Here is a 22561-nt window from a genome sequence, read left to right on the forward strand (position 1 = left end):
GGTCAATAACCACTATATAACAAAAGTTATTTTTAATAACTTCAACTTTAGTTCCTTCATAGGCTGAAAGGTCTTACATACATTCTGTTAATTCTTATTCACATCTTTGAATGTTTCAAATCTGTCTCAGCTAGTCTAGTACCCTTTTTTAAAAATAAATCTGTATTTTGTAATAAAATAATTTTGCCTGCATCTTCAAGGTCATTTCTGAAATTAACTGCTCACAGAAAGAAACGGCTTTGGCTGCATGAGATGATTTTATTACAATCTATAGTCTTTACATATAGAGAACGTAATTACCTCAGACCAGCTTACTCAATGGTGAATTTGAATAGTGAATGCTAGCAAAAAATAGAACACAGTTTTCTAGGGTCAACCTGAAAACGTAAAAGGAAAACATATACTAGACACTGAAATTCTCTATGCCTACATGAGAAATACATAATTGAATTTATTTCCCTCCCTGGTGCTTTTCATCTGATGAGAAGACCTGATTTATATATATTATCTGATGTTTTCCATAATATTAGTTTAATATAACAGCTATAGCTATCAAATCTCATATGTAATAAGTGATAAAGATGAGACAGATGATACAATTTGTTGAGCTTCCATGGTGTCATTTAGAAATGGAAATCAAGAGTTTTGACTTCATTTTTATGAACTGTATTGATTGAGTCTATCTGTGATTATTAATGACTCTCTTTTGATATAAACATGTAGTAGAAGTGCATTACAAAAATAAATATATGTTTGGAACAATATCATTAGACTAAGTACAGAAGCAACAAAATAATTAGTGGTGTTGAAAATAATTGTGCCGTTTAAAAATACTGATCATTGTTTAAACAAATCAAATACACTATTACATGCTTTATAATGTGCTTATCTTACAGTTTGATTTTTAGGGATTTTTTTTCTTCAACTTCTCCATGATATGATACAATTAGTTTAGGTATTTAATGTCTTGCAAATCTCAGTACTTTTAGGCATCATAGATGGACTGTGTTGCACTGAGATCCTTCCTCTTCATTAAACATTTTTGCCTTATGAAAAGTATGTGTTCTATAGGGATTGCTCATCATTTAATTATAGTAAAGTTCCCATATTTGATTTTACAAGTTTCATAAGAGAAATGAAACACAAATAATTTAGAAAATATTGCACTCAATATTTGTAGTCATAGCAACTTTATATTTTCTAATCTCTGAAAAAAATTTAGTAAAACTACAAATATGATAGTGTACTATTTCTCACATGAGAAAAATATGTATAATATTGCAAAGAAACTTACCAATGAGAAGCATTTCTAATCCATATTGCAGAGTAGCATGCTCCTGATACTTTCAATTTTTAACCCCTTGCTTGGGTATTCTTGAAGGAGGCAGACAGGGTTGGAGCAAAATATTGTGCTGGAGTTTAAGAGACCTATGAAATTCCAAAATATTTTCCCCTTGAATCTTTAATTTAGATAAGAATCTGCAATATACCCAAAGTATTTTCTGCCCAAAATGTATCATTCTTTGGCATAATTAGAAGCAGAAATAGAAATGTCATCTAGGTGAATATATCCCTTAATAGTTTTCTGTTAGTAACTTCCTTCAAACAAGAAAACTGAAAATAGAATTGTCTATTGTATTTTATGGCATCTTTGCTAACAAAGTTACATTTCCAGGAAAATTGAGGTAGAAATTTACTAGGCAAGAAGTTACTGCCACAGGGCTGTGTTTGTTTATAATGAAGAATACAAGGAATATCAAAAAAATTTGCCATCACAAGAAGCAAATACATATTTTGACACAGATAATTTTATACCTTTGTTCAGAACCCTCCAAAGGCTCTCATCTCAATCAGAGTAAAAGTTAAAGGCCTCCCAACCCATGTACACTTTACACCCTACCATCCTGTAGCAACAGACTCTTTGTTCTCTCTCCTTAGCCACATTTACTGCTTAGTCACTACGTGAGTTCAGTTTTGTATCCTACTTAAAATGGTTGCAAAACATTGTACCCTAGAACTTAGTGGAGTAAAACAAGTATTTATTATGGTCATAGATTTTGAGCATCATGGATTTGGAGAGAGCACTGCAGAGATGTGACTTTTCTCCAAAATGTATGAGTCTTCAGCTAGAAGATAGTAAAGCTGAGGTCTGGAATCATGTTCAGTTGGGGGCCTTGTTTCTCTCCATATAATCTTCCTCTCTAATAGAGAGAAAGACAACCCTGGAGAAACCACATTCTTATTGTGGCTTATCTTGCAAAGACATATAGCATCACTGCCTCCTTCTTAAAGCAATTATGACATCTGGACTAAGTACAAGGGTAGGACTTGAAACTGTGTTTTTCAACACATTTTTTTATGAATAACCTAGGTAACATTGTAAGTCAAATAATTGGCATAGTTAGCATTACAAGAGAAACAGTGTGGTTATCTTCTCTTGGGTTCCATGACCACACATATTTAAGGTATCTTTGCTGTCCTTTGAAATACTGGTGAGCCACTTCTCTTATGTGTGCATTTTTCTTAGAAAATTGTATTTATGGTTTTAAATATTACTTCTAGGCCAGTGATTTCCAAGTATATATATCCAGTCTTTAGCTTTTTATTGAATTCTGGATACATATAACCAAATACCTACTTTTTATTTTACTTGGCTATCTAATTAGCACCTCAGAATTAATGTGTCTAAACTATTTTTTTCTTTCTTCTTCAAACTCTTATATCAGTAAATATTGTTACCATCTACAGTGTAGCTCACATCCCTACAGCAAACCTATCAATTCTATCTCCATGACATATTCTGACCCTATCATTTTCTCCACCTCTCCTACTATAATTTTCGTCTAAATCATTAAAATCTCTATCCTAGATTATTGAAGTAGTTTCCTAGCATGTCTCTTCACATAGCAGGAGCATCTTAAAGTCCACCAAGATTTAGTTTCCCCTTCTAACATGCATCATTGCTGCTTTGGCTGCCCAGTCAGGTATCATGTTTTAAAGCTCTTTGCATTGGTAGCTTGGTAAGGAATGTGATAATTTCTTGCCAATAACTTATGTGTTAAAATGCACATTACTTCTGAGCCCAGGTGGCTGAGAAGTAAGTGGACTTTCTTTACCTATTGTTTCCTATTCATTGGCTAAACTCCAAGGATTATGAAGTCATAGAGATAGAATAGCCAAGAGATGGAAGAAATCTATGTCTCTGAATCACTGCATTAAAAGTTACCACGCTAACCTCCATATTATGAGAGAGAGAAAGAGGGAAAAGGAAAAAAAAAAGCTCCTATTGTGTTATACTACTTATATTTTGGAGCATTTTCTATAGCAGTCTCAATATACCATTCTTTCCAGGCCTTAAGGGAGCTCTTAACAAAATAACTCAAAAAACACAGGCAAAAATTATTAAAGGAATTAAAATATACTAGAAAGTATCCACTTAACTAATACTTAATCTATTTCTCCTCTATTTGTTAGTTAATTCTTAACAAATTGCTAATGAGACATAACACTAAATGTAAAATGATAAAACAACCAAAAGCCGAAGGTTGTCAGACTGTTTTTTTGTTCATTTTTATTTTATTTTTTTTTTCCAACGTTTTTTTATTTATTTTTGGGACAGAGAGCGACAGAGCATGAACGGGGGAGGGGCAGAGAGAGAGGGAGACACAGAATTGGAAACAGGCTCCAGGCTCTGAGCCATAAGCCCAGAGCCCGATGCGGGGCTCGAACTCCCGGACCGCGAGATCATGACCTGGCTGAAGTCGGACGCTTAACCGACTGCGCCACCCAGGCGCCCCATGTTCATTTTTAAACCAAACCAAAGAAACTGCATCTAACTCTATGCCTTTTACAGGAGACACACTTCAGATCCAAAGATGCAAAAGGTTGGGCACATAGTGTACTTTCATTCTCTTCCTCCAATCCATTATTTTTTCAGAGTCTACTGCTGAAAATCACCTAATGGCTTTCCATTACATGTAGAGACAATAAATCAAAATTTCTCATCCTATGTTCAAAGTCCTAAATCCTTGGTTTACCAGGTGGGTCTTGAGATGAGAAGAATCAGCATCACCAGGGTAATCTCATCAGAAATGCAAATTTTGGGCCTCATCCCAGACCTACTGAATTAGAAGTTAGAAGATAGAAGGGGACCCAGACATCTGTTTTGTTCTTTTTTTAACAGATCTTCCAGGTTTGCTTGAGTTTGAGAACAAGCACTCTATATCATAAATTAACTACAAAACTACTCTGTTTTTTGCTGCCCTAGGCCCTACTTATTTCCTTTCTCTTTGTTGAACATGGAAAACTCATTTTGACCCAATGCTCTTGGAGTATTCAATCCCTCTGCCTGAAACACTTTTCCTTTGGTTTTGCTATGATAGTCTCTCATCAAATATCACTCTCTCAGAGATCTTTTTCTTATCCCTTAACCTCAAGTAGACCTATTCCATTGTCTGTGCTTCTTTCTCTCACTTTATACCATTTGTTTTCCTTGGTTTTCACTTTCTGAAATTACTTTGAGTGCTCATTGGTAGATCAGTTTTAGAGTATTCTCATTTAATTATTTTTAATGTTTATTTTTGAGGGAGAGACAGTGAGAGCCAGGGACAACCAGAGAGAGGGCGGGGGAAGACACAGAGTCTGAAACAGGCTCCACGCTCTGAGCTGTCAGCACACAGCACAATGCGGGGCTCAAAGTCACAAACTGGGAGATCATGACCTGAGCTGAAGTCAGATGCTTAACCGACTGAGCCACCCAGCAGCCCCTGTATTGTCCTCTTTTAAAGTATAAGGTTGAATAAGCAGGAAACTTTGTATCAACAGTCCCTAGAACAGTGTTTGGCACGCAGATAAGATGTATATATCTAATCAATCATAATTATATCTTTAAAAAATTGGGTGCCTGAGTGGCTCAGTCGGTTAAGTATCCAACTCTTGTTTTTAGGTCATGATTTCATGGTCATGAGATCGATCCCTGTGTCAGGCTCCATGGTGAGCATGGAGCCTGCTGGAGATTCTCTCTGTTCCTTCTCCCTCTGCCTCTCCCCTGTCCTCTCTCTCAAAATTTTTTTATAAAATATATTTGTATTACAACTTAATTACAAATACATTTCGACATTGTGTGTAATGTAGAACATTCCCTCAAAGCCATTTCCTCTCATGTATTTGAGAAACTAGGTGCTCATTCCTGAATCAGACATGTTGCCTCCAAAAAGCATTACTTGGGGCTTGGGATAGTGCAGGCTTTCTTTCCTTTTCTGATGTCTCTTACTTTCATATATAGCATTAATTATGTGCCCATCAAATTTTTAAAAATATAATTATGATTGATATATATCTTATCTATGTGCTTAGCACAGTTTTAGGGACTGCTAATATGAAGTTTTCTGCTTTTTCGACCTTACACTTTAAAAGAGGAGAATACATTAAAATTGTATTGCTGTGTCATACAAGTATGACAAATAGCACAAATAGCAAAAATTTTCAAAAAATTAAGTAGTTCCAGAAGAGAATTTTATAGATATACCCAGTTCCTAAACTGTTCCTTGTCTTCAAGTTTACTCTCCTCTTCAGGGACTACTCATTTTGTATCTGTATGCAAATTTCTAACTACATTTTAAAGAACCCCACAGAGGCTGGGCTCACCCCACATGCAATTTCCTCCTCTAACCAGTACATCCTACCAAGTGGTCTCTAGCAGAACTGCTCTTACTTCAAAGGAGACAAGAACTTGTTTCTGAGCCTGCTCTCTCCCCTTCAGGGTCTCCCAACCAGTGATAGATACAGATATTCCTTATTATTATTATTTCTGATATTTTCATACCTTAAGCATGTCTGGGTTTTATTTTTTCTTTGAAAGTATTAGAGATGAAAATTGAGGTGCTGTTTGGTTAAGGGACTAAAGTGAGGCAGCTACCACTGTTGGGCCACATTGAGTTACAGAGGTGGAAAATTCTAAGATTATAAATTCACATTGGTTTTTCCATTTAAATACATCATTGTTATGTTAACTATTGGTTTTGTGTGTGGGTTTTTTTTGTTTGTTTTTTTGGCAGGGTAGGGGTCTTCCTTGGCCACTAAGATTCTCTACTGTAATGACAGTTATTTTTATCATTTCTCTTAGCAAAACATATTCCATAGGTCTAGATGGTAAAGACATCTGATATAAAAATGGCATTTAGATTAAGTGCCAGGCACTTCTGTAGCTGAAGAAACTGAAATTCAATGAAAATACTAAAGATAATATATACTTGCTCACTGTTTGGATTGAAACCATAAGATGTTGACACAGTACATATTGAGAATTAAAATTAGGATATAAGAAGCAGTGAAGGGATAAATATATGTGTTTATGTGTATACTAGAGGATAGGAAAAGTTTAGATTGTTTTTCAAGAAGAACTTCCTACAAAAAATAGAAAACTCAGAAGCCTTATAGAAAATATTTATAAAAAGATGAGTACATAAAAATGTATCTAAAGGAAAATATGCAGTTAACAACATTAAAAATGATTAGATGGGAGAAAATAATTGTAATGCATGGTTAATCCTTTGAAAATATAATTCAAGAGAGAACAAACAGGCAAATCAAAGAGTAAGCAGTACAAATGACTAATAGGCATATGGAAACATGTTTAGTTTTGTTAAATCAGTGCTATTTAATATTACATTTCTATTAGCAAGTGATAAGAAAGGAAATATATACTGTTTTCAATTGATTTCAGACTTTGGGGAGTTCAACTTGGAAGTATCTATCACCATTTGAAATGTGTATATTATTGGAGAGTGACATTAGTATCATGGTGGCATGTCACTCTTTTTCTCTCTCCTCTTTGATAAAACAACCAATTGGACATCTATAATCAAAATTATCTCTTCACAATATGGCAGGACACCTGGGACTTTACTACCTACCTGTGCACCTGAAAGTGGTCAGAACTTGGGTGGGTGCTGCTGATCCAACGGATTTGTCAAACCAACTTCACCCCACTCACTACTAGCAGGAAAAAGGAAACATGGAGAGTGACAATCTTGATAGATACCCATAGACAACAGAGAAGTTAGGCAGGCTGGACCTCACAACTGGAGAATCCAGCATGCCATCAAAGTATCTGGATAGAGATGAATTTGGAGCCAGAGGAGAGGGAGGAACTCACCAAGGGACCACTCCCCAGGGCAACCTGCAAGGCACAGAGTTTTTAGTAGAGACAGTGGCAATGTCCCCAAGAAGGTGGAAAGCAAAAGTGGTAAGTGATTGCCTGGCTGTTCCATTGGTGCAGGTTGTGGCTGGAGGGACTTGTTTCTCTTCAGTAGCACCTGGACTTCAGAGGCAGGAATTCTTGCCTAGGAAGAAAGGAAAGGGAAGGAGGCAGACAAGAATATTAAAAGGATCTGAAGGAATTTGCTTCCTGGTATCTGCTTTAGGACTTCAGCAGGAGGTCCATACAGGGATCACTGGGTGTGGCCCACATCTCCCTACACCCCACTCTGCTACCAGCAACTTGTGCTTGCTTTAGGTGCATCCATAAGAGCCACCTCAGGTAGGAGAAACCACAAATATGAACTATAGTGCCACCTTCTGGAATGCAAAAGTACTTTTTCTAATAGTCTCAAACTTTAAGATCCAAATTAAAATCTAAAACATTAAAGAAAGTGTCTGTTACTTCAAATGTGAAATGGAAGCACATATCTTCAAATACTATGAAAGAAAATCCAGCAAATTTGGTGTCACAAAAAGAAAATGGCAATTCTCCAGCAACCAAACTCAAAGGTATGGAATATCATAATCTGATAAAATAATTCAAGATAGTTATGAAGAAATTCATTGATCTTCAAGAAAACTCAGAAAGGCAATTCAGTGAACTCTGAAATAAAATTAATGAACATGAGGAGTTCTTTATCAAACAGATTGAAATGATAAAAATGAACCAAATAGAAATTCCACAGCTAGAATAAGATGAAGAATATCATAAAAAGCATCAGTAACAGGGCAGAGCAGATGGAAGAAAGCATAAGTGACATGGAGGAGTGGATGGAGATTCAATTTAGTTAGAAGAAAAGGAACTAAAATATTTTAAAAGAACTAAATTCTCTCAAAACAAGTGGAAAAATATATCAAACTTTATCAGATGCTGTAAAAGCAGTTCTGAGAGGAAAGCTTATAGCACTAAATGCATATATATTAAGAAATTACAAAGATCTCAAATAAACAACCTAACTTTACAACTTGAACTAGAAAAAGAAAAAATAAGTCCGAAGTTAGAATGATAGAAATAATAAAGGTCAGAGTAGAAATAAATGAAATAGAAACTAGAAACAATAGAAAGGATTGGTAAAACCAAGAGCTGGATTTTTGAAAAGTTAAGCAAAACTGACAAACTTAGACTAAGGAAAAAAAAAAAGAAGATGATGACTTAAATAAAATTAGAAATGAAAGATGAAGGGCACTTGGGTGGCCCACTTGGTCAAGCATCTGACTCTTGATTTTAGCCTAGGTCATGATCTCAGGTTTTTTTAGATTGAGCCCTGTGATGGGTTCTGACTGACAGCCAGAGCCTGCTTGGGATACTCTCTCTCTTTCTCTCTAAGTAAACATTAAAAAAAAAATGATGAGATATTACCATTACCACTGATACTACAGAAATATATGGTATCATAAGAGACTACTATGAAAGCCAACAAATTAGTCTAGAAGAAATTGATAAATTCTTATAAAAACTACCTATCAAGAATAAATTGGATAACAGAGGAAGATGGTGGCATCGGAGGATGCTGGGCTCACCGCATCCTGGTGATCACTTAGATTCCACCCACATCTGCCTAAATAACCCAGAAATAACCCAGAAAATAACCCAGAAAACCTCCAGAAGACTATTAGAATGGACTCTCCAGAGCCAAGCGTAGACAAGAGGCCCACAGAAGAGGGTAGAAAGGGCTGAGAGGTGGTGCGCACTACACGGACTGGCATGAGGGAGCTGGGGTGGTGGAGAGGCAGCCCACTGGGCAAGGCAGAGCCCCTTAGTCTGGCTTGCAAAGACAGAGGGGCCAGATGGAGTGTGTTCTGACAGCCAGTGGGACTTAACGTCTAGAATGTTATAAGTCAACAGCTCTGCTCATAGAACGGGAGGGCTAGAGGACAATGGGAGGGAGAGTTGTTGAGCCCCGGAAGACAGAGCTCAGCTCAGGAGGGAACAAAGGCACCGGTCAACGCCATATCCTTCTCCAAACCCCCAGCTGAAATCCCAAAGGGAACCAGTTCCCATCACTGAACTTGCGTACACCACACAAACCCGCAACACTGTGCTTCTGTGGATCCATCCCTCCGATGGGTCTTCCTCCCTCCTGGTGCCGCAAGGCCCCTCCCACCGCAGACCACCAAAGGCAAAGCGAGCTGAGCCTGCCCCTCCCACCCCTGTGCACCTTGTGCACAGACAGCTAATATGACAGATCCCATCAAAGCAGCACCACAAGCCTGGCAGTGTGCAAGTAGCCCAGACAGGGGCCACACCACTCCACAGTGAGTCCTGCTCCTGGGAGAGGGGAAGATAAGGTACACACCAGTCTGACTGTGGCCCATCAGTGGTGGGTCCCGCCCACCAACACAAGTTATTCCAAACAGCACAGGGGAAGAGCCCTGCAGTTCTGCACCACTCTAGGGACTATCCAAAATGACGAAATGGAAGAATTCTCCTCAAAAGAAACTCCAATTCATTAGCTGTCGCTACTTCTTGATCAAAAATGATTTAAGCAATATAACAGAACATGAATTTAAATAATAGTCATAAAATTAATCACTGGGCTTGAAAAAAGTATAGAGGACAGCAGAGAATCTATTGCTACAGAGATCAAGGGACTAAGAAACAGTCAGGAGGAGCTAAAAAATGCTACAAATGAGCTGCAAAATAAAATGGAGGCGACCAGAGCTCGGATTGAAGAGGCAGAGGAAAGAATAGGTGAATTAGTAGATAAAATAATGGAAAAAGAAGAGAGAAAAAAATCAAGGAGTAAGAGGGGAGAATTAGAGAACTAAGTGATGCGATGAAACGTAGTAATATCCATATAATAGGGATTCCAGAGGAGGAAGAGAGAGAGAAAGGGGCTGAAGGTGTACTTGAACAAATCATAGCTGAGAACTTCCCTGATCTGGGGAAGGAAAAAAGCATTGAAATCCAAGAGACACAGAGAACTCCCTTCAGATGTAACTTGAATCGATCTTCTGCACAACATATCATAATGAAACTGGAAAAATACAAGTATAAAGAGAAAATTATGAAAGCAGCTAGGGATAAACATGTTCTAACATATAAAGGGAGACCAATAAGACTAGTGACCAATCTCTCTACTGAAACTTGGCAGGCCAGAAAGGAATGGCAGGAAATCTTCAATGTGATGAACAGAAAAAGTGTGCAGCTGAGAATCCTTTATCCAACAAGTCGGTCCTTTAGAATAGAGGGAGAGATAAAGGTCTTCCCAAACAAAAACTGAAGGAATTCATCACCACTAAACCAGCCCTACAACAAGAGATCCTAAGGGGGATCCTGTGAGACAAAGTACCAGAGACATGGCTACAAGCATGAAACCTACAGACATCACAATGACTCTAAACCCATATCTTTCTATAATAACACTGAATGTAAATGGACAAAATGCTCCAACCAAAAGACATAGGGTATCAAAATGGATAAAAAAAAACCAGACCCATCTATTTGCTGTCTACAAGAGACTCATTTTAGACCTGAGGACACCTTCAGATTGAAAGTGAAGGGATGGAGAATTATTTATCATGCTACTGGAAGTCAAAAGAAAGCTGGAGTAGCCATACTTATATCAGACAAACTAGACTTTAAATTAAAGGCTGTAACAAGAGATGAAGAAGGGAATTATATAATAATTACAGGGTCTATCCATCAGGAAGAGCTAAATTATAAATGTCTATGTGCCGAATACGGGAGCCTCCAAATATATAAAACAATTACTCACAAACATAAGCAACCTTATTAATAAGAATGTGGTCATTACAGGGGACTCTAATATTCCACTTACAATAATGGATAGATCATTTAGACACAGGATCAATAAAGAAACAAGGGCCCTGAATGATACATTGGATCAGATGGATTTGACAGATACATTTAGAACTCTGCATCCCAAAGCAACAGAATATATTTTCTTCTTGAGTGTACATGGAACCTTCTCTAAGATAGATCACATACTGGGTCACAAAACAGCCCTTCATACGTATACAAGAATTGAGATTATACCATGCATACTTTCAGACCACAATGCTATGAAGCTTGAAGGAAAAAGTCTAGAAAACCTCCAAAAGCATGGAGGTTAAAGAACACCCTACTAAAGAATGAATGGGTCAACCAGGCAATTAGAGAAGAAATTAAAAAATATATGGAAACAAACAAAAATGAAAATACAACAATCCAAACGCTTTGGGATGCAGTGAAGGCAGTCCTGACTGGAAAATACATTGCAATCCAGGCCTAGCTCAAGAAACAAGAAAAACCCCCAATACAAAATCTAACAGCACACCTAAAGGAAATAGAAGCAGAATAGCAAAGACACCCCAAACCCAGCAGCAGAAGAGAAATAATAAAGATCAGAGCAGAAATAAACAATATAGAATCTAAAAATGTAGAGCAGATCAATTAAACCAAGAGTTGTTGTTTGAAAAAATAAACAAAATTGATAAACCTCTAGCCAGGCTTCTCAAAAAGAAAAGGGAGATGACCCAAATAGATAAAATCATGAATGAAAATGGAATTATTACAAACAATCCCTCAGAAATGCAAGCAATTATCAGGGAATACTATGAAAAATTATATGCCAACAAACTGGACAACCTCCTAAACATCCACACTCTTCCAAAACTCAAACAGGAAGAAATAGAAAGCTTGAACAGACCCATAACCAGCGAAGAAATTGAATCAGTTATCAAAAATCTCCCAACAAATAAGAGTCCAGGACCAGATGGCTTCCCTGGGGAATTCTACCAGACGTTTAAAGCAGAGATAATACCTATCCTTCTCAAGCTATTCCAAGAAATAGAAAGGGAAGGAAAACTTCCAGACTCATTCTATGAAGCCAGTGTTACTTTGATTCCTAAACCAGACAGAGACCCAGTAAAAAAAGAGAACTACAGGCCAATATCCCTGATGAATATGGATGCAAAAATTCTCAATAAGATACTAGCAAATCGAATTCAACAGCATATAAAAAGAATTATTCACCATGATCAAGTAGGATTCATTCCTGGGCTGCAGGGCTGGTTCAACATTCACAAATCAATCAATGCGATACAACACATTAATAAAAGGAAAGATAAGAACCATATGATCCTGTCAATCGATGCAGAAAAAGCATTTGACAAAATTCAGCATTCTTTCTTAATAAAAGCCCTCGAGAAAGTCGGGATAGAAGGAACATACTTAAACATCATAAAAGTCATTCATGAAAAGCCCAGAGCTAAGAGCTTTCTCCCTGATCAGGAACATGACAGGGATGTCCACTCTCACCACTGTTGTTTAACATAGTGTTGGAAGTGCTAGCATCAGCAATCAGACAACAAAAGGAAATCAAAGGCATCAAAATTGGCAAAGATGAAGTCAAGCTTTCGCTTTTTGCAGATGACATGATATTATACATGGAAATCCCGATAGACTCCACCAAACGTCTGCTAGAACTGATACATGAATTCAGCAAAGTTGCAGGATACAAAATCAACGTACAGAAATCAATTGCATTCTTATACACTAATAATGAAGCAACAGAAAGAGAAAGAAACTGATTCCATTCACAATTGCACCAAGGAGCATAAAATACCTAGGAATAAACCTAACCAAAGATGTAAAATATCTGTATGCTAAAAACTATACAAAGCTTATGAAGGAAACTGAAGAAGACACAAAGAAATGGAAAAACATTCTGTGCTCATGTATTGGAAAAATAAATATTTTTAAAATGTCAATACTACCCAAAGCTATCTACAAATTCAATACAATTCCAATCGAAATTGCACCAGCATTCTTCTCGAAGCTAGAACAAGCAATCCTAAAATTTGTATGGAACCACAAAAGGCTCTGAATAGCCAAAGTAACTTTGAAGAAGAAGACCAAAGCAGGAGGCATCACAATCCCAGACTTTAGCCTCTACTACAAAGCTGTCATCATCAAGACAGCATGGTATTGGCACAAAAACAGACACATAGACCAATGGAATAGAATAGAAACCCCAGAACTAGACCCACAAATGTATAGCCAACTCATCTTTGACAAAGCAGGAAAGAACATCCAATGGAAAAAAGACAGTCTCTTTAACAAATGGTGCTGGGAGAACTGGACAGCAACATGCAGAAGAATGAAACTAGACCACTTTCTCACACCATTCACAAAAGTAAACTCAAAATGGATAAAGGACCTGAATGTGAGACAGGAAACCATCAAAACCCTAGAGGAGAAAGCAGGAAAAGACCTCTCTGACCTCAGCGCAGCAATTTCTTACTTGACACATCTCCAAAGGCAAGGGAATTAAAAGCAAAAGTGAACTATTGGGACCTCATGAAGATAAAAAGCTTCTGCACAGCAAAGGAAGCAATCAACAAAACTAAAAGGCAGCCAACGGAATGGGAAAAGATATTTGCAAATGACATATCGGACAAAGGGCTAGTATCCAAAATCTATAAAGAGCTCACCAAACTCCACACCCAAAAAACAAATAACCCAGTGAAGAAATGGACAGAAAACATGAATAGACACTTCTCTAAAGAAGACATCCAGATGGCCAACAGGCACATGAAAAGATGCTCAACGTTGCTCCTCATCAGGGAAATACAAATCAAAACCACACTCAGATATCACCTCACGCCAGTCAGAGTGGACAAAATGAACAAATCAGGAGACTATAGATGCTGGCGAGGATGTGGAGAAACGGGAACCCTCTTGCACTGTTGGTGGGAATGCAAACTGGTGTGGTCGCCCTGGAAAATAGTGTCGAGGCTCCTCAAATTAAAAATAGATCTACCCTATGATTCAGCAATAGCACTGCTAGGAATTTATTCAAGGGATACAGGAGTGCTGATGCATAGGAGCACTTGTACCCCAATGTTCATAGCAGCACTCTCAACAATAGCCAAATTATGGAAAGAGCCTAAATGTCCATCCACTGATGAATGGATAAAGAAATTGTGGTTTATATACACAATGGAATACTATGTGGTAATGAGAAAGAATGAAATATGGCCTTTTGTAGCAACGTGGATGGAACTGGAGAGTGTTATGCTAAGTGAAACAAGTCATACAGAGAAAGACAGATACCATATGTTTTCATTCTTATATGCATCCTGAGAAACTTGACAGAAGTCCATGGGGGAGGGGAAGAAGAAAAAAGAGGTTAGACAGCAAGGGAGCCAAACCACAAGAGACTCTTAAAAACTGAGAACAAACTGAGAGTTGATGGGGGGTGGGAAGGAGGGGAGGGTGGGTGATGGGTATTGAGGAGGGCACCTTTTGGGATGAGCACTGGGTGTTGTATGGAAACCAATTTGACAATAAATTTCATATGTAAAAAAAAAATTAAAAAAAGTATAAATCAGGGAGAAATAGAAAATCTGAACAGACCAGTAGCAAGAAAAGACAGTGAGTCAGTAATCAAAAACCTCCCAATGCAGAAAATCCCGGGACAAGGCAGCTTCACTTGCAAATTTTACCAAATGTTTAAGAATTAATACTAGCCAAATAAGCCTTCAACTCTTGATTTTGGCTCAGGTCATGATCTCACGGTCATGAGACTGAGCCCCACATCAGCTCCACTCTGGGCATGGAGCTTAAGATTCTTTCTATCACGTCCTCTGCTCCTCCCTGACTTGGGTGCTTGCTCTCTCTCTCTCTCTCTTTCTCTCTCTCTCAGAAACAAACAAACTCACTAATCCTTATGCTTCCAAAAAACTGAAGAGAAGGGAACACTTCCAAGCTCATGAGGCCAGCATTACCCTGATAACAAATCCAGATATAATACTACAAGAAAGAGACTAATATTGACTAATACCCTTGATGAATATACAAGCAGAATTTCTTAATAAAATGTTAGCAAATTGAATTCAAAAATGCACTAAAGGGATTATATGTTATGACCAAGTGGGTTATACTCCTGGGATGGTTCAACACATGCAAATCAATTTATGCAATGCATCACATTAATAGAATGAAAGAAAAACATCATATGATTGCAATAGATGCAGATAAAGCATTTGCAAAATAACATCCTTTCATATAAACTCTCAACAAATTGGGTATAAAAAGAATATACTTCAAGATAACAAAGGCCATATACATGAAACCTTCAACTAACATTATAGTCAACAAAGAAAGATTGAAAGCTTTCCTCTAAGATCAGGGGCAAGACACAATGTCTACTGTCACTACTCTTATACATTATAGCTTGGGAAGACCTAGCTAGAACAATTAAGTAAGACAAAGAAATAAAATACCTCTAAATTGGAAATAAATAAAACTGTCATTATTTGAAGGTTTTATAGTTTTGTACATACAAAAATCCTGAAAATTCAATCAAAAGCTGTTGAAACTAACAATTTTAGTAAAGGTACAGGATATAAAATCATAAAGAAATCAGTTGCATTTGTATGCACTAATAAAAAATAAAAGTCATTTACAATATGATCAAACCCACTAAAATACATAGGAATACATTTAACCAAGGGAGTGAAAGATCTGTACAATGAAACTATAAGATTGCTAAAAGAAGTTGAAGATAACAAAAACAAATGTAAAAACATCATGGATTGGAAAAATTGATATTGTTAAAATTCCATACTACAAAAAGCCACCCCTAGATTTAATCCAATTCCTACCAAAGTTTGAATGACATTCTTCACAGAAATAGTAAAATCCTGAAGTTTCATGGAGCCTTAAAAGACCTTGAGTAGGCAAAGCAATCCCGAGAAAGAACAGAGTTGGAAGTATCCCACTTCCCAATTTCAAAGTATACTACAAAACTATAGTAATAGAAACAGTATTGGGGTGCCTGGTAGCCCAGTCTGGTAAGCATGGCTCTTGGTTTCGGCTCGGGTCATGATCTCATGGTTCATGAGTTGGAGCTCCACATTGGGCTCCATGCTATTGGAGCAGAGCCTGCTTGGAATTCTCTCCCTTTCATTCTGCCCCTCCCCCGTTTGCACTCTCTCTAAATAAATAAACCTAAAAAACAACAACACCCCCACAGTATGGCAGTGACATAAAAATAAACACATAGATCAGTGAAACAGTGTAGAAAGTCTAGAATTAAACCATTCCTATATGATCAACGAATATTTAAGAAGGGAGTCAAGAACATCTAATGAAGAAAGAATAATTGGTGCTGGGAAAACTGGATAAATGCAGAGTATTACATGTAGAGTAATAAAATTGGGCACCTACGTAACACTGCTCACAAAATTAAAAAAGTCATAAAATTGGGCCCCTGTGTGTAATACTTCTCATAAAAATTAAGTCACATGGATAAAAAACTTGAACATTAGACCACCTAAAATAAAACTCCTAGAAGAAAACAGAGAAGCTTCTCAACATTGGTCCAGGTGATTTTTTGAATAGGACACCAAAAGTACAACAAAAGCAAAAACAACCATTGAGATTACATCAAACTTAAAAGTGTCTACATGGAAAAAAAGTTAACCAAATGAAAAAACCTTTGGAATACAGAAAATTTTTACAATCCACACATTGGAGGTGATATCTAAAATATTATGCATTGAAATAGAGTAACAGTCCTCAACGTCCATACATACTCACATGAATAATTTTATGTGTAATACATTAAGTGAAAAAAATCACACTGTAGAACAGGATATATAATACGATTACAATAGATAATATGTTTATACACACAAACATGTACAAGCATATATGTGTACACAAAAGTATTTAGGATAATATATAGGAATATATATACATACTCTTTCTTTTGGAGAGTGAATTTGTAATAGAAAAGTTTACATTATTTCCTATCTTATATTGTCTTTAATGTTTGTTTATTTTTGACAGAGGGAGAGACAGAACCTGAGCACGGAAAGGGCAGAGAGAGAGAGGGAGACACAGAATCTGAAGCAGGCTCCAAGCTGTCAGCACAGAGCCTGACTCAGGGCTCGAACTCTGGAACCAGAAGATCATGAACTGAGCCAAAGTTGGACACGTAACTGACTGAGCCACCCAAGCACCCCTAAATTATTACCTATTAAAAATATATTCAGTCAGAATGCTTTTGTTTTGCAATTTTTTAAAACACTATTTAAAAAATAGACTACGTATACAGAGGTCCTTTTGTTAGGGAGAAATGAACAGTAATGGATCATGATAGTGATAAACAGATTATATAGTGCTGTGTATTAGCTTCGGCTGTGGACTAATTTAAAAATTGTTGCTTTCCAATTTTGCTAAAATGTTTTGTTGAATATCTATTTAATGTTTCCTTAGAGCCTATTAGTGCTCTCATTAATAACAAAGTATAAAATATTGTTTGCATGAAGACATTCAATTTTTTGCTAGTATTGTACAGTGTTTTTGACTATTTTGCTATAATAGCTTTAACTGAGCATTTCCTACTTATATTTTTTTCCAGTGGCAATTTTAAAACTGCTCGTGAAAACATATTAAGCAGAACACATTACAGATTATGTTAACAAAATACATTTTACATTTTTTATACTCTTACTTGGGTATCTATCACATGTATTAGAACATTTTTAATGTTGAAAACATTTTTAATTGTGAAATTATAACAATATGGAGGAATGATTGGAAGTAATAATTTAGAATGGAAAGAAAATAAAAGATCAAGGGCACTCTAGATATTAACTATTTTAAAAGGAAATAAATACTGTTAGAATAATACAAATTTGAGGCTATAGTAATTCTGTTACTCTGTATCTGCATTTAAATGTGCTAAACAGACCTAAGAAAATTAAAACCTTGTGAAATTGGTATTTGAATGCAAGAAAATGTGAAGCTGAGTGTTGTCTATGTGTTATTAGAAATGAAGTCTGAAGTCTTGCAATCTTCCCTGGAGGGTTATTGAATGAAAAAGAGTGATAAGAGAGAACTTGGCATGACCCCTGCAGTTAAAAAAAAAAACAACAAAAAACAACTAAGAGTACTTCATTTCATGAATCTGTATAATGCACTGAAGAGACTCAAAATGACTTGCCGTACACAGTAAGATTTTTTTTTTTTAATTAGGATTTTTTCTCCTTGTTCAGCTCACCTACTGTAGATGGTAGCTATGGTACCACGGATCTCAGCCTTGGTCATTCCTGCAAACAAAGCATTTACTGAACTGGCTATTTAGTCCAAATCATTGTCAGCCTACTTGTCCCAGCCTTTTTCACCTCTAGCTATTGACCTCTCGAGCTCTGGGTTCAGATACTCTCAATTCCTGAGAAATTACTAATGCAGGCTTTCACGGACATAGCTCTACTTGTTAAAAAGTGTAGAATCTGGAATTAGTTTTGCAGCTGTAAGCAGGGGGTTTGGTATGCACTGGGTAACTTCTCAACATAAATGAATAAGCAAAGACAAACATATAGTGTAACTTTAAAATATTTCAAATATTTTCATTGATACATTGTTTTTACTACAATATTTTCAATATACTTTATGATCTGAACTGAATGCCAAGCTTTTTGATCTGGATATTGACAAATGTCATAGGTCCTCTACTTTTTTTTGTTGTTGGTTTGTTTTTTGTTTTTGATTCCTAGCAGGGGTTAGACTTCAGTGCTCATAACTCCGGCTAGTGACTTCTGGTTATTAGTGCTGTGTGCTTAGTGACTCATCATGAGGAACCACAACATCTTCTAACATTCCCAGTGGCAGAATCTATAGTATCTTCATGAAGCAAAATTGGCCAGGGCACTAACAGTGAAGGGGGCCAGTACTTAGTAGGGTCCAGGTCCCAGAACTAGACAAGGATCTTATACAAAGTGTCCAGTAGCAACAAGCATAAGAGATGAAGAGTTATATGGAAGTCTTATTCTAGGGTACACCAGGGGTTGAACTGGGGACTCTAAACTCTTGTGTTAATTTCAAAGCCATTCATTTGACTTAATGAATGTTAATTTGAAGTCATTCAAATGAAGCCGATAAATGGAGGGGAGGAGGAAGTAAAATAAAAAATGATCAGACCATTTTCCAGAACGGAGACTAGAGTGATGGAGACACACTGGTTGACATTTGGATGACTAGTACATTTGGGCTATAAGTCAATGTTATTGTAGCTATTCTTGAAGACAAAGGAAGAGTATATAGTCGCTCAAACATGACTGACACTTTTTCTTGTGCATATAATACTACAAGATAATGATATTGAACCTTATCGTCACCTATTTAGTGGTGATTCTAGGATTGTGGTCTAGCTATGTATCTAGGTATACAAAAAGAAAAATGGATGTGGTTAAACAGGTGGATGGTCTCTATTATAAACGCATGATTGTTTAAAGGCATGTAACTGATGCTGATATATCTGACATCCAGGTTTGAATATTCATTCTGCACCTCTTTGGATTGATAATGATATTGATCAGTTCATATTTTGTCGTGTCCTATAGTTGGATTTGCTGTCTAGTACTACTCAAGATTTCTCAAAGGCAAGCCATGTCCCTGTTTCTATTCCCTCCTGGTCCTGAAATCCTTTTTTGTCCAATCCTTTTGTTTCCAAGTTCCTTAAAGATCAGTGAATACTCGCTAGCAATAGTTTCTTGAAATATGACTGTCACTGTGTTAAGGGCCTATCACAACAAATAGGATATTATTCAGCAACCTACAACTTGGAGATAACTGCTGTGCATTTCCAATGACCTGTGAAAATGCTTTGGAAGAGCATAACTATGTAAATGAAAATTAATATTAAGGCAAACTACAGAATACTGCACATCTACTTTATCTTGATCAGGAGCATTGTCTCCTTTCTGTTTTACTTTTTTAGGCTGCCATGTATTCTAACTTCTTATTGCTTTGTGCGAGAATAATTCCCTGCAGTGAACTCTGTGGGTCAAAGAGATGACAGGGACAAAGTTTGAATTTCTTCCTGGTCTCTAAAATATAAGAAGGACCTGAACTTTCAAATATATGGTTTTGCAGGTTGCCCCTCCATTGCCACAATACTCAATGAACATCATCATGGGCTTGGCCAGCAAGTGATAACCTTTAGTTTTTTACACAGCACTGTCTGCCATAGAACTTCAACCTTTTGCCCCAGCAATAACCTAGCTTATAGACATTGAGATGTTAAAATGTAGGAGAGAGTATTTGAAATATAAAAACTGAAAGATTAAAAATGTCTTTCATTATTCTTTTTCTTCCTTCCTGCCTTCCTTCCCTTTACATCATTTTGCAAACATCCAATTCAATAGATAAAATCAGCCTTTGTTGAATTTGAATGGACTCCTCTCAGTTGACTTCTCCATCTTTGAGTTATTTAAGATTCCTAAATGTGTGGAGTCATACCAAGTTCCCTCTTATCACCTTTACTAGTCTTCTGTAAGTTTAATATCCCGTATGGAAGAAGACGAAAAAAATAAAAACAGATTATGGAGAATTTAAGATTGCATTGCTACTGCTATGTAGATAACTGCTTGTCCCTTAATTCTGATTTTGTGATAAAACTATTGGAGCCCTCTGTTCTCTGGTCTGATTCGTGTAAAACATCACTTCTGAATTCACTCACAAGTCAGCACCTGAAAAGCCTGCCAAGATAAAGTAAAGAAAATACCTGGAATCAATTATTGGTGCTTTTACAGCATCATTTCCTTGCCATCTAAATGCAGATAAAAAGAAAATCTAATTTTTATTATACCTCACCTACAACTTTTAATAAATATTAATGTACATGACTGTGGCTGACCTCCCACTAGACTTAAAATCAATAGTTGTTGATTAAGGTCTTTTGAGAGCATTACAAAGATGAAGACTCACTCTTTATTCCTATTGCCTATTCTCTGATCCCTAAATAGGTTAACAGCATGCCTATTAAGAGAAATAAAGTATTGGAGCAAAATCTGGTCATGTAAAAATACTTGAGCAGAGAGGTGAGGTATGCCTGTCATATTTACGTGAGTTCTATAACACTTGCATTCATTATTATCACTTGTTATTTCAATTCTAGTTTTCACTTTTTTAATGACCATGAAGGATTATCTTGACAGTTCATTTTATCACTTGGAAATTCTGGGGAACTTTTAATGTATTTTTATTATACTTAATATATATTTTATACAAGTTCTTGTTCTTTCCTATAGATTTTGATCAAAATCTTTTTTTTAAAATCCACATTTATTTACAGAGCAGGTTTTACCAAAGGACAATTTTTGTGATCTTGAGTTTGATCATTAATTTATAGTATAAAAATGTTTGTCTTTATTTTTTTTTTAATTTTTTTTCAACGTTTATTTATTTTGGGGACAGAGAGAGACAGAGCATGAACGGGAGAGGGGCAGAGAGAGAGAGGGAGACACAGAATCGGAAACAGGCTCCAGGCTCTGAGCCATCAGTCCAGAGACTGACGCGGGGCTCGAACTCACGGACCGTGAGATCGTGACCTGGCTGAAGTCGGACACTTAACCGACTGAGCCACCCAGGCGCCCCAAAATGTTTGTCTTTAAAGAGTAAATATGCATCAGAAAAAATTTTAAACAATCACTTGGTGTCAGATACGTTGTTAAGCAAAAGAGACTCAAAGGCAAATATCATCCAGTGATATTCCTTGTGGACATTATGACAATAAGCAATACAGGGAAAACTATGTTCAAAGAGTAAAGAGTTAAAATGTATGCCTAACTGAAGGAGAAGGTATGAAACTGGAAGGTAACACCAGTATGGAAAATTACAACATGAAAAGGGTGGGGTTTCATGAAACTGTGGCATTAAATGTGATGATCTAGAAGACTATGTGTCTATCTACTGCAGAATATGGTAACTACTTAAAATATGTTAAGATTCCCCTCAATATCATGCATATGAGAAAAACAAAGGTACATAATCAGTCTCTGAACTCTACTAAATCCTCCTTTATCCCCAAATGTTTTCTTAAATGAGATGTTGAATGAAGAAGTCAAGATTAAGGTAATCAAGAAGAGGGCAAAATTTTGGAAATACAGAAGATTTCAGAAAAATCCTTCCCACCTAATCTTGAAGAAAGGCTAATAAGCTATATTGAACACTATTGAACATTAGACTCACAGACATCATTATTATTTTGTTTTTAAGGAACATCTGCTAATAAAGAGATTGATATAGTCTATTTTAAACTGATAACACTAATTTCAAGAATATCAATATATGTAAGCTTATTACTGAATATAAATACATGGGCATACAAACAATTCCAATAAATATTAAATGCCAAACTGAGTGGGCATCTAGCCTTGATCTCTGAGTCCAGAACTTATTTCACTGCTCCCCTCATTTAAAAAAAAATGGGAAATTTGGCATAAAATTTGAACATAATTCTGTTAAGCCTAGACACAGATATGGGAAATAGAAACATGGGGG

General features: G+C 36.5%; 2 long non-coding RNA genes across 3 annotated transcripts in view; one reads left to right on the forward strand and one right to left on the reverse strand.

The window, feature by feature from the left end:
• Positions 1–17119, forward strand: part of LOC109503394 — a 29546-nt gene extending 12427 nt beyond the window's left edge. The window contains exon 3 of the long non-coding RNA XR_002162341.3: positions 17063–17119. This is a non-coding gene — a long non-coding RNA (uncharacterized LOC109503394). The remainder of the gene's footprint in view (positions 1–17062) is intronic.
• LOC123379914 overlaps positions 1–22561 on the reverse strand; it is a 109335-nt gene that overhangs the window by 6085 nt on the left and 80689 nt on the right. The window contains exons 3-5 of one of the 2 annotated variants that reach the window (XR_006584952.1): positions 7157–7343; positions 1295–1428; positions 177–377 (exon numbers count right to left, since the gene is read on the reverse strand). This is a non-coding gene — a long non-coding RNA (uncharacterized LOC123379914). Of the gene's footprint in view, positions 1–176; positions 378–1294; positions 1429–7156; positions 7344–22561 lie in introns of those variants that run through there. The other variant, XR_006584953.1, reaches the window with a different exon arrangement.

The sequence above is a fragment of the Felis catus genome, chromosome C2, assembly GCF_018350175.1.
Source record: "Felis catus isolate Fca126 chromosome C2, F.catus_Fca126_mat1.0, whole genome shotgun sequence".
Lineage (NCBI taxonomy): Eukaryota > Metazoa > Chordata > Mammalia > Carnivora > Felidae > Felis > Felis catus.